At 45.8% G+C, this 18354-nt stretch overlaps 3 non-coding genes across 3 annotated transcripts; all 3 read right to left on the reverse strand.

The window, feature by feature from the left end:
• Window positions 1-13314: 13314 nt before the first annotated feature.
• LOC133917183 (small nucleolar RNA F1/F2/snoR5a) lies at window positions 13315-13454 on the reverse strand. Its single transcript, XR_009909593.1, has one exon. It is a non-coding gene; the product is annotated as a small nucleolar RNA F1/F2/snoR5a (small nucleolar RNA).
• A 97-nt stretch (window positions 13455-13551) lies between these two features.
• LOC133917210 (small nucleolar RNA Z196/R39/R59 family) lies at window positions 13552-13641 on the reverse strand. The gene has a single exon (XR_009909617.1). It is a non-coding gene; the product is annotated as a small nucleolar RNA Z196/R39/R59 family (small nucleolar RNA).
• A 56-nt stretch (window positions 13642-13697) lies between these two features.
• LOC133917208 (small nucleolar RNA Z195/SNORD33/SNORD32 family) lies at window positions 13698-13787 on the reverse strand. Its single transcript, XR_009909615.1, has one exon. It is a non-coding gene; the product is annotated as a small nucleolar RNA Z195/SNORD33/SNORD32 family (small nucleolar RNA).
• Window positions 13788-18354: the final 4567 nt, after the last annotated feature.

An 18354-nucleotide genomic window follows, 5' to 3' on the forward strand; every position in this document is an offset into this window, starting at 1 on the left:
AAGCTGGGCCGACCAGCGAGGCGCGGCCACTGGGCGACTGAGCCGACCTGATAGGCCGACCACTACTGGGCCGAGCTAGCCTACTTCGATCAGGCCGAGGAGCGCGTTGACGGCGGCACGGCCATGTGCGCAGGCGTGCGACGCAGCTGAGCGGTGAAGGGGAGGGGAAGACAGACAGCTGTGAGGAATCCATGGTGGCGCGCATGGGGAAACTCGCCGAAGATGCGCCCCCGCTGGAATTCTTTGACGGGAAGTCTATGCCAGTGACATAGGCACTATGGGGAACACGTCTAGGGGCTCATCGACGGTCGGTGGTGGCTGGAGCAGTGTCAGACGGTGGTCGAAGAGGGTGGCAGCAGCAGAGAAAGCTCGAGCAGCACCTCCCCACTACAATGAGCTTTCTCCCTGCAAAGAAAAGGGGCCAAGGGCACCCTGGACATCACAGCACGAAGGCCAGACTGCAAGCAGAGGCACAAGCACACTGACCGCGAGCTAAAACACGGCGGGGGAGCAAAAACTCGGTAGTGTGCAGCTACACGTGAGAAGGAAGCACAGGGGCGATGACATGCTAGCTAGGGGGTTGCGCGAGGGGGCGGGAAGCTCACTGAGCTCGAAAATGGTGAGAAGTGGACGGCGACCGCTGATGCGACGGAGTGGTGGTGAAGGAGGCGGCTCAGTTACCAGCACGGGCGGGTTTCCATCGGGTTTCTGGTGAACAGACGACATCACAGGGATGACGACATCCTCCTTGAGCTCTTGGGCAGCACGTGGCTGGCTGATCAATGACAGCGAGCTGTGGGGGGTGTGTAATGGTAGTGGCGGAGGTGAATGGGAAAAAGGGGAAGGAGAGGGGGCCGAGCATGCTATTTATAGACAAAAGAGGGAGCTAGAGAGAGACGGTGCGTTCGTGGGCGTTATGAGGTCATCGGCGACAAGGTGGCAGGATAAGCTCACTGCGTTCCTGAGGCATGGGTGACTGCGCCAGGCACGCCCGTGTGCGGGCGTGGAAGTCGCACACGTGGCAGGATATGGGCACGCAAGCATGGGCGGAGAGAGAGAGAGAGAGAGAGAGAGAGAGAGAGAGGAAGGAGAGAGCGGGAGAAGTGGAGATCGGTTGGGCGCGCGGGATATTTCCTGAAGAGGGGAAATCGGCCGCTGGCGATGGGCGCGTCGCGCTGGAGGGAGGAGAAAGGGCCGAGCGGCGCGATCGGGAGCGTGCGGGCAAACGAGCGGAGCTGGGCCGAGCGGAAGTGAGAGATGAGAGGTTGGGCTGGTGTTTGGGCCAAAACAGAGAGGAGAGGGAAATCAGCCCGAGGAAGAAAGAAAAAGAAAAAGAAATTGGTTTTTTAATTAAATTCAAATGAGAGGTTTGAATTTGAATTTGACTTTGTATTTGGATTAATTCAAATAAATATATTTGAATTATGATTTGAACTTGAATCTTGAGCTTTCTAAGATGATTTGAATCAAGGAATTTGAATTTGAATTGAATTTGAGCCGAATAGAATCTAAGAGTAGATTTGAATTTGAGAGACATTCAAATTCAAATCTCCACATAAAGAACCATAACGATCTCAAACCAAAGCATATGAACCAGTTTAAAGCAAGGATTAAATCAGAAATTATCTTGGCGCTATTTGGAATACTTAGCCCAAATATATATACTTCAAATATATATTTCTTGGTTTTATATTGGTTTAGATAATTAGAATTTTTTTAATTTGGAGTGAAATTTGTAATAAATTTACATGCTAAAACTCAAGATGTTACAGGAACCCTTCGACTAAGTTTAGATCCATCTAGATTAGCCAATAACCTCTTTGTAATTGGTCTCGAAGATCAATACAAGATTAACATGATGTAGGGATATTATTCTAAAGAAGACCTGAACTTGTATAAAACTCTTTGTGTCTTGCATGATTCATCTACAAGAAGCATCCCCTACTCTTTTTACAAGTTCGTGAGATTGACGGTTCACCAATCGTCGATAGCTGGGGCCGTCCATGGGGATCATGATAAAATACGTTGAAACTTCTACACACGACATGATGTTGGTTTCACCCAAACCTACATCGAGGACATATTTCTCGGATGAGGGGTTCTGCAACAACTTCACTCACTCGACCAACGACAAGCCGATGATTGATCGGGTGAACCTTGACCATGACCTTACTAGCGATGAGGTAAGTCGCTTTATGGATCAGTGCGCTAAGGATTACAACATCGAGTTCAAACCACTATGTTGCCAAGATAGTTGCGAGAGCGATGTTCGCCGCAAGTCAGAATCTTCCCCCATGGCTTGTTGAAGTACCTATCTAGAGAATTCCTCCAATAACAAATCTATGATTTATCTAGACTCCTCCTCCAGTGGACATTACCATTGAGAAGTCTTCATCATTGGAGATGGAGATGCCGGTCTAGTCGATCATGATGATAACGATCCCGCAAACACATGGACCCATGTGGCTTTGGCTGTGGGAGACGATAGCCAGCCTCTGTTGATGACAACTACTTAGATCCTAAATCTTAACGGAACCTGGGATCTAACGCCTCCTGCCACCAGCAGGGAACTCAACGCTTCAGATCTATAATAGTGTATAGGCTCCTCCTTCTGCAAGAGGCCCTCCAGCGACCCCCACTACAGATCTGACTATCCCCGATGGCAAGGGCTGGATCAACTCGATCGCTGGCCTGACCAAGGAAGCTATCCTCAAGGTCGAGAACTCTCATCTAGCCGCAGCGAATAGCTCTAATCGCGGGAAGTCTCACATTGACCCTTCTCGCGGTGACTCAGATTCAGAGAGACACAATCCCTAGAATAAGATGGCCTAGGAAGATAATCGAGCGCCTAGCCATTGCAAGACGTCGTCGATCAAAAACCATCCCATTAATGATTTACTTGAAGTCATCGATCAGCGGAGATGCTCAAAGACCCTTGAGGAAGAATGGATCGCTCCTTAATGTTCTAACCGAAGGACGTCCCGGTGTTGCTCGAGTAGGAGACAGGGCAGACCTCTAACCCCCGTAGGTAGAATGCCCGTGGCTACCCAGACCGAGCAAGGCACCATCAACAGGTGCCAGGCCTTCTCTCTGAAACTACAGAAGGTGAACTGGTCGGCTCAGTTCCAACCCAGATCAATCGAGGAGTACAATGGAAATACTAACCCTATTGAGTTCCTTCATATCTACACTACGACCATTCAAGCGGATGGTGGGGATGAAAAGGTGATGGAAAATTACCTCCCACAACCCTTTAAGGTTAGTCAGGACCTAGCTGACCAACCTACCACAAAGGACAATATACTCATGGAAGCGGCTCTGTGATCTGTTCTGAGCCAACTTCCAAGGTACTTATGTTCGCCCTAGTACGGAAAATGATCTCTTCTATTAGGAACAGACGGAGAAGGAAACATTACGTGGGTTTGTTCGCCGCTTCATCCACACCCAAAATACCATCCCCAAGATAAACGACTATAACGTTATCCAAGCGTTTACTCGAGGGGTTAGGAGCCGACGATGCATCAAAGGCATCACTAGAAAGGAGTTTGAGACCGTCAAGGAACTCATGAAGATCGTCAATAAGGCAGCCAAAGCTGAAGATGCTCTCCTAATCATCAAGAAGAGGGACCAGGACATCAAACGCCCTCAGCCTGGACTAGACAACGACATGGCAAAGAGATATCTTTTTAGGCCTCATTAAGACTTCTCAGTCGGAAGTGAAATGTCAGGCTGCTACAACATTGACACATGAAAAGCTTGAAAACAACTAGAGATATCTTTTTTAGGGCTCATTAAGACTTGTTTGAAAAACAATTAGTTAGAAGTATCCTTATAGGAGCCATAACACACAAATCTTATTGGAATTAATAAAAAGCTCTTCTACCAAAGTAGATTCCACGTGGCAGCACATCACATCAGTGCATGTTAGGAATTTTGGATTATAATCTTTGTATAGTAACTACCCTAACATAGTTAGATTCATTTCCTAATCGGATTCCTGTAAATCATGTACTGGCCATTTCGGCCATGTAACCACTAGGCCTCATCGGCCTTTATAATGAGTGTGCGTCGCTTGCGCAAGTTCTATCTCGAGTCCATCTCTCTTCATGGTACCACGAGTCTAGGTCTAGCTTCTAAACCCTAGCCCATCGCCAACCTCTTTAGCCATTGCCGATCCTCTTCCACTACTTCCCTGCTAGGCTGCACATCATAGGCTCCTCTGCCGCCCAGGCTGACACCACCCTTGCCACCAACAACACGATCTCCACTGTTCTCCTCGAGCAACTCCGTCAATGTCGTCTCCGTCAAATCCCACATCCCCGTTATCCTCCACTTCATGGTGTTCGAACTACACCAAGTGGTGTCAGTTTTTCACCACCATGTGCAGTAAGTTCAACCTTCTTGCTCACATCGACGACACCGCTCCTTCCCAACCCAACGATCTGGCATGGGTCCAAGCCGACTACTCTGTTCTTTTATGGATGTACAGCTCGGTCGCCACCGACGTTCTTGACATCACGATGGAACCCAATTAACGTGCTCGTAATCTTTTGATCGCCATCAAGGAACAGTTTCACAACAAGGAACAAGCCATCTACATCAGCAACCAATTTCACACCCCGGTCCAAGGCGACATGACCATCTCGGATTATTATCAACGCCTCAAGCTCCTTGCTGACTCTCTTCGTGACCTCGACTACATGATCAATGACCCACAACTCGTCCTTAATATGATCCATGGCCTCGCTCCTCAGTTCAACAATTAGGTGGATCTCCTCAGTGCCAAGGATCTGTTCTTGACTTTTGCCTCTACTCAGTCCACTCTCCAGATGGCCGAGCTCCGCATGACCAAGGCCACTGCCTTCACTATTGTTGGCACCACTGAAATCATTGTCTCTACACCGACCTCAGCATGCAGTACATCTAACTGCTCCAATAGCGGGATCTCCTCCGACTCCAAGCGCGACAGCAAGGCATGTCGCGCCCAGACGACTTCCACCTCCAACCCTAACCCTAGGGCACCTACTCCTCAGCCGGAGGGACCATGGGTTTGTTTCAATCCCATGATCATGCAACCCTCGGTGCAACATTGGCACCTAGTTTCTGGTGGTGCCAGACTCTTAGGTGCACATCCACAAGCTCCACCTCAAGAGTATCAGATGACATTAGTTCTTTCCTATACGTCGCCATCGACAGTAGCTCAACCCTTGTGGCGGTCTCATCTCCGCTATGACAGGCTTGTCCATGCAGGCTCCCGTCACGTGAGTCGTCAATTCTAGTGCCACAGCACACATGCCAACAACAAGGGCATGCTCTCTGCAGCACAAACCGACAATTCTCAAATGCTTCTTTATAGCTCATTTAGGCATGAAAGCAATTTGGATTTCAATGTCTTCCAATATTCAAGTTAAGGATATGAAAAATCATATGTGTATATTATTGTTTCAAAAATCACTTTCACGATACTATAGACTTGTTTGGTAGAGCTCCATCTTATCTAAATTATCTGAAGGGAGTGATCTATGACTTTAAGTTGCTTTATAAGAGGCATGCTAACGCTCAGATCAATAACTTAATATCTCAAGGGAGTAATATGAAGGATCTTTTCTACTATATTTTCCTTATCCCGAATCTCATGATAATGGCAAATTGGGGCAAGGATCTGAAATTTCAATGGGCATTCGAGAGCAAAGTTTCAAATGGTAGATCAGAGAATGAAGGAATTTGTAGCGGCAAAGAATGCTTCTCTTAAAAATAGGATGGTACAAAAGTTACATTTCAATTGAATTACAAATACTTACAAATCTAAGTTAAAGGCTAAAAATTTGAAACGACTGTTTTTAGATGAAAATTTTAAAAGGTTGACTAAATCCATTCTACGAAATTTCTATTCGAGAATAAAGTAGTATTAATGCCTGTCATGTCTACAAATACACAGTGAGATCACTCACACTTAAGACCACATGAATGATGCAGATAGACATTCGCATTTCCTAGGACAAGCCGAGGAAAGCCTATTTGTTTCGTGTCAAAAACTAGTTCCCAGCGTAGGCCCAATAAGTCTATTGTGTGTTTTTTTTTATATTTTTTGGATTAAAAATTTAAATAAATAGATTCCTTGTGAAAAAAATTGTAAAACTAGGCGCCTGCAGCCCCCTGAGAGGGCGATTAGGCCTGCTAACCGCCTCTTGGGAGGGCAGGTGGCCTAACCACCTCCTCAGAGGGTGGCAAGGGGGCTAACCGCCCTCTCACGGGGTGGGTAGGGCCTGGGAGGACGGTTAGCAGCCTAGCCGCCCTCTGAGGGGGCGGTAATGGTATTTTTTCCTGAAAATTTGTAAAATTGTGTGTATTTAATCATAAATTAAAATAGGGCATTAAGAAAATTTGGAATTAAAAATATTGAAGAGGAGTGAAAATGGTATACTGAGGAAGCGAGAATTTGGAGTAGGTTATGTAATAGTCGGAGAATAAAAAATCAGTAATTAGCACTCGCAGCATATTATGTGGGTATGCGGTGCGAATGACGATAAACATAGTATTAAACATAAGGTGAAAACATTACATAAGACTGTAACCACGATGACACGGCGAGAAAACGAAGGTGGCATGTACGGTTTGCACTAAGACCTACTTATTAGTGCGCTGTTCCTAATCATAACATGCCTTAGGGAGTGGAAGTATGTTGGGTTACATTAGATACTCTCTACTGAGTGCATCTAGGATATTTTCCTTTTCGGAGGGCATCGGGACCTGCCGCCTTAGCACTGCGGGCTCTCTCCTGCTTCCTTGCCCTCTCAGCCTCCCGAGCCTGAGCCATGGTATGGTCATGCACCGCCTCTTCTTCCTCCCGCTTTAGGCGAAGTTTCTCTTGCTGTTGCTCGTACTCCCGACGTGCGTACGCTTCCCTTCTCCACCTCATGTTCATGTCGACCCACTGCTTCTGTTCCTCATTTTGCTCATTGTCGAGCTATTGAATAAAATCACAGAGCGGTGGAGGGGACTGAACAAATAGAACAAGATGAGCGGTTAGTAAAACAGGGTGCAAAATAGACAGAGATGTGGTTGATATCTGTTGTTATACCGGTGGATACTCATATGTTCCATGTTGAGGCTTGTCATATTCGTAGTTGGCACACATAAAGAAACACAGCACATAGGTGTATGAGATGTCCTGCGACTCGCGGAGCCTGCAAAGGTCACCACAGAAGCACATAGGTGGTTCGATACCTTTAGGGATGAAAATCTTCCAATGTTTCTTTGGTGGGATTGGTGGAGCTGAGGAAGACTTTGCACTTGAGAGATCTGAGAAATGAGTGGTGCATCAACGTATGAAGGTTCGGCTATTTATGGTTGGGGGAGGCAGGAGCATTGGATTCGCTCTTGAAGAAAGGAGTGAGTGCAAGGGCTCAGATGGTGGTAGGAGCACATCTTGAAGAATGAGAAAGTTATGTCATTGATGATGGATAGAGATTCCATGTTTATTGGTACTTGTGTTGTCATTTATTGTGTGGTAAAAGCTATTCGGTGTCGTCACTTCTTGTCTAAAGCCTACGCAAGAAGGCATGTGTTGTCATGTCATGGTTAAAATTCAGTAGTGTTGTCACTTTATGATTAAAGTTACACTCCCGACAAAGTAAGCGAGGTGTCACTTCTTGCATAAGTGAGGACGATAGAATGTAGCGTGTGGTCATGTTAGATTAAGAAATGATGATGCCATCGTTTTGGAATAAAAATTGCAGTTACGACATGCTAAGTGGACCATAAAGAGTACATGTATCTGAATACGTAGGAGTACATCGTGAATCGAATATGTATATGTAAGTTACAAAAGTAAATCTAAAATTCTACTACTGTCTCCCCTGCTGCCGTCTGCCGTGCCCCCTATCGTGGTCCCGATGCCGCTGGTTGACCCTCACGTGGCCCCTGGAGTAGGTGAGGGGGTCGGGTGGACCGACTTGTCTGGTAGGCCTAGTAGGGAGCACCGGTGCCGAGGCCTCGTCCTGCGTGGGCTATGTCCGAAGGGGAGCACTAGGTACATGGGACCGCTGGAGGACGTCGTAGTTAGGTGTGCCCCCGAAGAAGTCACAAATGAGGTCGTACGCGGGGTTCGGGCCAGCCTCATCCTCCTGACTAGGGTACGAGGACTGTGAAGGCTCTCCTGGCGTCCATGTGTACTGGCTGGAGGGGTCTACGAACAAATAATTATGTTAGGTATGAACAATGTGGAAATAGAAGTAGTAGTAAAAATGCACAATTGTACCTACGTGGTATGCCGGTGCAGTAGAAGATGTCCAGGCGGGTGTGCCGTAGTATGGCTCGAACAGTGCTGGTGGAATAGGGCGTGGGGCCGCTGAAGACGGACCGGCCTTAACACCGAAGTAACCTGTGCACAATATTAGCTTAATTTGCTGAATATATTGATAACGGGGATTAAAGGGGTGCCCAATACCTGAGGGTGGACGCACAGGGCTCGGTCTATGAGGTTGCGTCGAGGCTTGTGTAGGTGCACCAAATGAAAGTTTAATAATAAATGCACTAGTAAGAAACGAATATATTTGAACGTCGTGCGAATTAAAAATTCGTACCTATTTGCTCCGAGCCTGCATGACGTGGTAAAAGAGGTCGTGTGGGTGCCGACACCGATGAACGGTGGTGCACATCTGACCACCGAGACGACTTGGCGTGGACCCCACTAGACCTGGGAGGTGCTCCAGCTACATCTGTGTTGGATCGGCAGGAGGTAAGCTTCAAGGCGCGCGTGGTCTTGTCGAAAACCCGCTTGATGAAGCCCGCAACATCCGACGCACTGAGGTGTTGACCTTACCGGAGGCGATCCATGGTACCAGCTGCATCCCTATGAACATCGTAAATGATATCGGCCTGTGGATACGAACAAAAAAAAACAATTAAAATGTACAGGTTTTGTTCCTTGAGTATGAACTACTGACTTGTAAGTAAAACGTATAGCTAATGCAGCGCCCTCGTCCCAATACACCGGGTATGCCTCTGTAGTCGACGCGATGTGGGGCCGGACACCCTAAGGGGTGTAGGTGACCCGTGTGCATGTACGTGGAACGTACCACTGTAGGTAGTTGTTGAAGCTCCGCTTGTTGAAGGGACGCGTCTCCTCCACGACATCCCGTAGCGTTTGGGCCCATGTTGTCACGTATGGGGCCAAGCGATCTGCCCAGAGGTTGCCAGCCAGCTGGCCTTTGCGTGTGTACCTGCAAGTTAACCATCTTAAATGTAAATCACAGTAAGACGAAGGTTACAAATTTTTTAATTATGCATATGTACCTGTGGACGTGCATGGGACAGTACGAATGTGGACGAGAGGGAATGCCTAGTGACGGCCAAACTGCCGCATAACGCGGTGCGGTGAGTACTCCTCGACGTAGATGTCGAAGACAAGCGGTGCCTTCGTAAGCCAGTAATCCTCGTCGTGGGTACACAACGGCGACAAACCCAAACCTGCACGGCCATGGACGGCTAAGATGTTGTACGACTGTCATACCACATCGTCCGGACGCAGCCTGTCGAACTGGGCCCAAAAATGCTCGTAAGCGCTGCGAGACTACTCATACGCTCAATGTGGCTGTGTGACAAACATCGTTAGAAATCATTAGAGGTAACAAGTGTGCCAACGAAAGTGTTAATAAAAAGTACGTACCTGATGACGGCACCACATCGAGGCCATCGTAGGCTCGTCCTAGTCCGGCTCGCCGTACCGTTCCTCCGGGTACGGGGAGCGGTCCACCACTGGTCTGCCTATGGCGAACCGCTCGTAGGACCACATCTGCAGAAGAAGTGGACACCCGGCAAAAGTGGCTAGTGGCTCTTTCTTTGTGCACGCGTCGCAGAGCGCCCGATACGTCGCAGCAAGGACAGTAGATGCCCAGTTGGACTGTGGTACTTATTCACCATCAGCATCCACTATCAACCTGACATACAGCACAATCATCCTAGCAACCAGATGGTCTTAGCCGCTGGTGAACATAACCCACCTAAACAGTCAAAGCAGATATGCCTCCAAATGCCTGGACACCGAGTTTGTGTTGGCCTAGGGGTGTATGTACGCCGACTGCAAATATGACTGGTGTCAATAATGATCATAACTAGATACTCGAATAGTAAATGATATGTTGTACTGTACCGAACCTGAAACTGTAGGATCCACTTTTTCGTTGGCCCTCGTGCATCGGACCAGAACTCAGGCACGTAGGGGGGGTGCGTCCGCCTTCCGCTCAACCGGGCCAAAGCACTGATGCATGACGTTGATCCAGTCAGCATCCATATTGATGACCCCAACCGCAGCTCTAGCGCAAGGTAGGACTAAGAGGTAGGCTACGTCCTGCAAGGTCAGGGTGATCTCGCCGCACGGGAGATGGAACGTATGTGTCTCTGGCCTCCATCAGTCGACCAGAGCTGCTATCAGCGATCGGTCGTAGAAACGACGCGTCGCTGCCTCGGAGTTCTTCGTCGATCGGGCCTCAACCAAATGGCAAAGCGGTAGGAGTCCCGCCCCTGCCAACCTAAAAGTATTGAAGTACGTCAATAATATGAAATTACATTAGTGATATGGTAATTTTGTATTAAAGTATCGAAGTACCTGTGCTTCCAACCTAAAAGTATATGTCCTTTGTATTTTTCAGTCAGGAATGTTCTATTCAGGCATATGATGGGTCGACAATACCGAAATGCTTTGATAATTGCAGCGAATGCAATGAAAGCACGCTACAAAACTCTTTTCCCGCTGTACCCCGCATCAGTCGAGGGGTAATGCTTGATATTATAGTAGCTTCTTGAATTCCTTCCACAAATTGTGGTTAATTGACGAGGTATATTGTGATATAAATCTTCGTATGTTCTGAACCTTATCTCAATAGTCTTTTTTTTTCGTCATCCATGTCTTCGCATAGTTTATTATGTACTGAAACATTTGCTCAATAGCACAGATTATTGATCGTGGCTCATATCTTAGGTTGTCCACAATCTCCCCGTACATAATATTTGCAATAGAGGCAGATGACAGGTTTCGGTGGGCGAACTCTATTTTCTCAATGTGACGATTATGTTCCTTAACTATTGAGTACTGCCAGTAGTCTGTCCATTTTCCTCTGAATGCGTGCACCCGCCAAGGACACTGAAGCACCAAACACTTCACATCATACTCCCTTTTACTAGATTTAACAACCTTGAACTGCCTCTAAAGAGACAATAATCAGAATTTAACTGCATCAATAACTGTTTCCTTTGTAGGGTACATAGCACCCTAAGACACCTCGTTCTCATGGTATTGCCACGGTGTCCGATCAGCCTCGCTAACCACCAGCTTTGAAAATTTATGATCCCTCCACTCTGCAGGCACTGGAGCATTTACCCTCTCCGTCAGATTAATCCCCATCGGGAAGGCTTTCCACCAACTCTTGATCCTCCAACTCTATCTTTTTAATAATGCTAGGGATATACTCCCCTTCATCGGCTACACCCATCGGTTGCAGCTCTGAAATATCTCCAATATCTTCCCTGGTCCCGACATTAACCTGCTCTGATTCATCTTTCACTACCTCACTTGATCCTGCTACTGCTTCCGCAGATTTCACCTCAGTTTGAACTTTCAGATACGCCTCAACTAACAAAATCAGAAGCAGGCCACGTTCATAAAATATCTATATACTGTCTCCAAGTTGATGTGACTTCAATGAGAACAAGCTCACTAAAGTATCCATGAATAGTACGGTTGAGAACAGCTTTCAGCTTCAGCTTATGTTGTTACAGATCCAGTTGAAAAAACCGCATGAGCTATTCGGATACATCCACAATAGTCCTCTCATTAGCTTTACTAAGACTCTTCATACCGTACCTAATTTCATCCTCACCATAATATATCTGAAAAATTAATTTATCTGCTATCCCTGAAAAACACATGCAAACATAACCAATGTTAAGATCGACGAACTATATTTCTCATTATCGGAGAAAATAATTTACCGACACCGATTCATACATAATAATAGATTTTCAATAATAATACTACTCAAACTTACCTACAAATATTACTCTATACAATCCACATTTAATAGCTAATTTACCGTGTGAAAATTAAACGCTACTATTTTCTAAACGCTACATCCTAGGTTCGCCTATTATCATACAGTACTAACTCCTAGGTCGCACAATATAACCTTACAATTATTATTCTATAAAATATACATTTCCAAAATAATATTCTACATTTCACTACTATCATACTATGTTTTAAGTAAATTTGATAAATTTTTTTCTAAACATAGTATTTTCTAAACAATAAATAATACATATCTAAAACCTATGTCATATACTATTACTGCACTAATTAACAACAATAAAAAAAACTATCAAAAAGTAATCTTCAAATTCAGGAATCAAATGCAGCAGGACTTCACGGGATTCTCTTCCTCCCCTCTTCTATACTCTCTTCTCATCTCTCTTAAATTTTTTTTCTTTTTTTTGAATAAGATGTGATTTTAGGCTATTTTTAGCCTTTTTTATAAAGAATGACGGAGAGGTGAAGGCAACAAGAAACCGTACCCGCCCTCTCATGGGTGGTAAGGACTAGGTACAGGCAAACACCCTCTTACCGCCCTCTGAGAAGACGGTTAAACCACCACCCACCTAACCGTCTGTTGAAATCTAGTTTTACAATTTTTCAACCAAAAATCTATTTATTTAAATTTTTAATAAAAAAATAAAATAAAAAACTCGTCCATATGTAAAACAAAGAACGGACGGCCCGTTAGACTGGGCTTGGACCTATCTGGGCTGGGCGTAATCTACTTGTCTAACTGCACCAAGCAGTGTGCGTAAATTCCAGTACCATGCATTTCTGACGGTCACTCTAGTCTCAGGTTTCCGTTTCGAGGAACAGTGAAACAACAGGTTGGTCGGCAGATTTTTGCTTGGCTGCGATTAGATCTCCAAAGGAAATACCAAAGGTTTCAGATCTTTTCTTGTAGTTTTCAGTGCTTGGCGTATGAGCAATGGCAATGGACATAGTTGAATCAAATGCTTTGTCGCGGGGGCTAGGTTTGTTCTGGCAACTTACGAACCCTAGTTCACATTACGTGAACATTGCATTCAACATACCATGTAACAAGCCAAGTAATCTGTAGTGTTTAACTAGTCATTTGACGTTATTTTTCCCCTTACGCATGTTTTTAGGTAAATAAATTAAACAGAGAATGTCATTTTCAATCTTCAGGTCCAAAGGAGGCGCTGATTCAGCTCAATTCACCAACTCGGCAAATGAGAAAAACGATTGGTAGAGTAACCATTATTTGTTACGGGGGAATAGTAACAGGAAGCTCATGGTAAAAGAGCAGCCAGTGTCGCAAAGAACCCGTCCCTTTTATGTCTGCCACTCTTACGAGACGCGAGGCCACAGAAGACCAAGCATCAGATACCACATGGCATTTCATCTAACTAGCTAATCAGTCAAAGATTGTCACCACAACGATTTCGATTTTCACATGGATGACGAAACAACGGCGGGAAAAACAAGACGAGCAAGAGTGCAATCTCTCAGCCGAAAGATGGTGATTTTTGTTGTGCGATAATCACAGAGGAACTCAGCACAAGTAATTGACTTCATCACCGATTGCAACAAAAACAAAAGGACAGGAAAGCCCGGCAAAACACGAAGGCGAAAGTTACGGCGGGGGAGATCAGATGGTAGTGCATGTAATTTTGGCAATCATCATCTGGTGATGCAGAGAGTGGTGTATGGATTGAGATTCCTCACTTCATCCCCCATGGAAAAAAAAAAGAACTCAAAAATGCAAACAAAACACGTTCAGAGAAAGAAAGAGAAGGCAAGAAACAAGAGCAGAGCTGCGTTGGCTTTCTATTGCAGCGCAGGCAGAACGTAGCGTGTCTTCTCGCCACGGCGATGGACGGCGGCGGAGGAAGCGAAAGGTTGACTGATTTATTCGGAACCATGAGGATGGCTTATTTATAGGCGGCACCCTAGGGTTTGCACGGGGACGGCGCTCACCGGACCACACGGGCCGATGCTGTATGCCAGGCCAGCCGTGGCGTTTGCTATGGCCCATGGGGGCGGCGCCAAGGCGTGGACGAACGATGCTGTGGTGGATCGTGGGCCGGGCCCAGCTGCGGCCTATCTCGTGCTACATCCTAAGGGCCACATCTTTTTTCTCGGCTTACAGATTAAGGAAATGCTAAATTAAGCTAAATACTAAATTAATTTATGTAATTTAAATTTGTATTTTATAGTCTTTTGTACATATTTAACAAATTAAAAGGCTTTGATTCAACAATTTGAGTTACATAATCTAACGTCAATAAAACTTGTTCAACATTTGATGGAATTGTTGAACCAATGCATTTTTTTTTTACTTCAATCAGTATATTTTTTTCCCGAATAGGTTTGGAGTTATATTAAAATTGAAAGAAATACATCTCTATATTACATAGAGATCCTTAAAAAAAAAGAAATTACAAACATAATACAACAAGGCTTCTTCAGCTCCGGTAACATTAGTCGTTCTTCACCTCTCCCTACAGCAATTGAGCGAACCAGTACATTTGAAGTATTGAAAAATACATTCAAAATTTGTTAAATTTATTTAAAAATGTAAATATATATTTAAATTGACTTATTTTGTTACATAATTGCTAAACAACACTATGCTTCCAATGAATTTCAAAATGGACACATGATTTGAGAAAAAAAATATTTTTTTATACTACTAAATATCACTCCTCATCACTACTGCCGCCCCTCCTTGTTGACCTTGTGCTCTTAACTACAACCACAGCCACAACCACAACAAACGCTTGCTGCCTTTATCTAAAATTGCTATACTTGCCTCAAGACCAACAGTAGGATGAATGGGTATAAGAAGTATCTATGAGGCTAGTCGAACCAATTGAATACGCGTGTGTCGTAGAGGCTAGGCCTTTAAGCACAGTTAAAAGGCACGGTGCTTAAACATGCTGCAAATTAGTAGTACTAGGGTGTCTCCTGTCACTTGGGTGTTTTAAGGACTTGTAACACCCGATTTTTTCCGATAGCCCCTTTTCCCTTGACGCCTTCCTCACCTTTTGCGTTATCCCACGCAATGCCCCCTACGTAAGAAACCATATTTAGTGACATATCATTAATAACAGTTAGATAAAATATGTCACTAATGTATTATTAATGATGAGTCTAATGATAACTCGTTACTAATGTGTGACTTGGATCGGGACTCAGCTAAGACCTGTTACTAATGAGAGATCATTAGTGATAGCGAGAGAATGATCTGTCATTAAAGATAGTAGTGACATGACACTGTCGGTGACACAGGAACAAGAGGTCCCGAGCAAGGCTAGAACAGCAAAGTGCCACGTGGTGCCCTCCCGTGGGGGTTATCTCCCCGAGGTACGAGAAGACCAAGTCCCGGGAGAGGATGCTCGGGGCCATGAACAGTGGTCTCCGAGTACCCAAGTTCCCCGATGAACCGATAAGACCAAGTGCCGGGAAGAGAGTGCTCGGGGCTGCGAACAGTGGCCCCCGAGCACTCAAGTCCCCCGACGATAAGAAAAACCAAGTACCGAGAAGAGGGTGCTCGGGGCTGCGAACAGTGGCCCCCGAGCACTCAAGTCCCCAGACGATAAGAAAAACCAAGTACCGGAAAGAGGGTGCTCGGGGCTGCGAACAGTGGCCCCCGAGCACCTGAGTCCCCCGAGGACCCAAGGGAAGTCAGTTCCTGGAGAGAGTGCTCGGGGCTGTGAACAGTGGCCCCCCGAGCACTCGGTTCCCCGAGGACCAAGAAAGGGCATATCCGAGAGAGAGTGATCAGGACGACTAACAGTGGCCCCCGAGCACTCGGTTCCCCGAGGGCCTGAGAAGTTCTTCCCCGGTGGCCCCCACAGAGGCCCAGCGGTGAGGTGTCAGCTGGTGAGAGGCCCGATGCTGCATTTAAGAGGGCACGTGGCCTGTCACTTCCAACTGCTCCCCCCACGCTCGCTGCCGGTCCCTGCCACAGCCTGGTAGAGAGGCGTGAGGATATTTAATGCACATGTCCCATCGCGCGACATCCGGCGCGCCTCGGGATAACATCGCGAAGCCCAAAGAACCCCGCCTACTGCCCTGCTGTGTCAAGCTTGCTTTGACCGAGCAGGCACGCCGGGCTGCCTGGTGGCTGCCTGGTGGGCCCTCCCCGTGGCGCCCGTTGAAAAACGGCATGATGATGAACAAGACCGGACGAGGGCGCGTTTTCAACCCTCCCCGTCACCTCACGCAGCAGCCCATGATGATTGCTTTCCATTTATGGTGTCTTGAAACTCGCGCCATCCTTTCTGAGCACGCTATCACCCTGGCGGGCATATAAGCCGGACGGGCTCCCCGGAGAAAGACAGACGAAGTAGAATTCGAGATTAACTGAGTCAAGTTTAGTACGAGCTGAGGACGAGCAGCCGAAGAATAAGGAGCACGAGGCTCTAGACTAGACAAATATTCTTGTACACAGTAGATACTCAGAGAGACATTTTCAGAGCATTTATAGCATACACACAGGAGTAGGGTGTTACGCCCAGTGCGGTCCGAACCTGTCTAAAAATCCCCTAAGCATTTACTACTTCCTGCATCCGATCATTTCATTCTGCCTGCATCTCATTTACACCCATTTATTTCACCCGCAAAACGGATTCAGAATCATCCACTGGCCGAATCTCAAAGGGGATCCCTCCGGATCCCCGCTTGAGGAGTTCACCCTCCGACAGACACCTCAAAGTCCGTCACTAATGACTAGCTCATTAGTAACGAGTGGAGAGGGAACACATCACTAAATATAGTTTCGGGTGGCTCACTGTCAGCATCAATAATTAGTGACGGGTTATAAGGACACCCGTCACTAATGTGTCACTCATTAGTGACGGGTTTCCTTATCACCCATCACTAATGAGTGATTTTAGGTTTATTTCTACGTTGAGCAACTAGACCAGGCAACGTCTGTCCACCAGCTGCTCGGCAAAGGGGACGATTTTTTGGTGATTCTGAAGACCAACCAAAATCTTGGTGATTTGAAGTTAGGATTGTCCCTTGGCATTTGAAGGTTTGCATCCCCTTGTTCATATATGGTGGATTCTAGGATTTAAGTTGGAATCAACATTTTACTCCTTCTCTTAAATCTTGATATATGTGGATTGCCCAGCTTGGGCTTTGAAGGTTTGCATCCCCTTTCCTCCTCCCCCTTGCTACTATTTGCTAGATTTTAGAGTTTGGGTAGAATCTTGATATGTTAATGATGCAATTATGTTAATTATATTCTTAAAAGTGAATCCAGTTTGCGTAACCTAATTCTCCTGTTCATGAGGGTTTGATTATAAATATGATCTTAAAACTCGTTATATTTATAAGAACATACTCTGAAATTGTACACGAACTTTGGACAGTTTGAGGATATGTGGCATGAGTGATAGCTTTTTTACTCTTGTATGGTTCTATAGAGAATTTTAGTGGCATCTCCCTGTTCTTCTTCGGATACACACCCTCTTGGCTTGTTGTTGAGGCGTATATTTGGAGAACAGTGGGGAGATGTTATCAAAATTTTCTCTAGAACCGTACAACAGCATAGAAACCTACTCGAGCCACATATCCTCGAATGGGATTAGAAATCCTTGTCTATGTAGAAATTAGGTAGGATCCTTCACCTTAAATAAGAAATATATCGTATTTTTTATAGGAAAAATCCTAAATGTGAATATAGCTACTAATACAATTATATCTGTATATTCGTATATATTAGATGTCTGCTAACGAGTCTTCATCGGGATCCTCTGATGAAGGACAAGCTCTGAGCCAGACGTTTGTGCAACCAGGTCCCAGTGGAGCAACAATACGAAAGGCCAAGGGCACAAGCAAAGTGGCCAATGAACAAGATTACCGTCATGAAAATCAATGATGACAACATGCCTACGGAGAAGAAGGTCTTGCAGAGGTTACAAAAGCTCACATGCCTTAATGCTCGGGAGAGGGTGCCATTGACCCTTCTAAAGTTCAATGACCTCACTGTGGCTTAAAAGAACACATTGTTCAATGATGGCGTCAATACATTTTTGGAGTTCCCGGAGAACATGAAGGCGAAGGTTGCAGGATTGCTATGAAAATGATCGCTAAATTTTGGAGAAGTCACAATAGCAAGCTTGTGAATGACTATATGGCAAAAGGGTTGAAGCCATTTAGCAAGTACCCCTATATGAAAAGGGAGGATTGAGAAGCTTTTGTGCGATGAAGAGCTTAGAAGCATTCCAAACGGAGAGTTCAGCAAAGAAGTAGCTTTAGGCAAAGAACAAGCAAAACGACAACCTGGG

Source organism: Phragmites australis, chromosome 4 (genome assembly GCF_958298935.1).
Source record: "Phragmites australis chromosome 4, lpPhrAust1.1, whole genome shotgun sequence".
NCBI lineage: Eukaryota > Viridiplantae > Streptophyta > Magnoliopsida > Poales > Poaceae > Phragmites > Phragmites australis.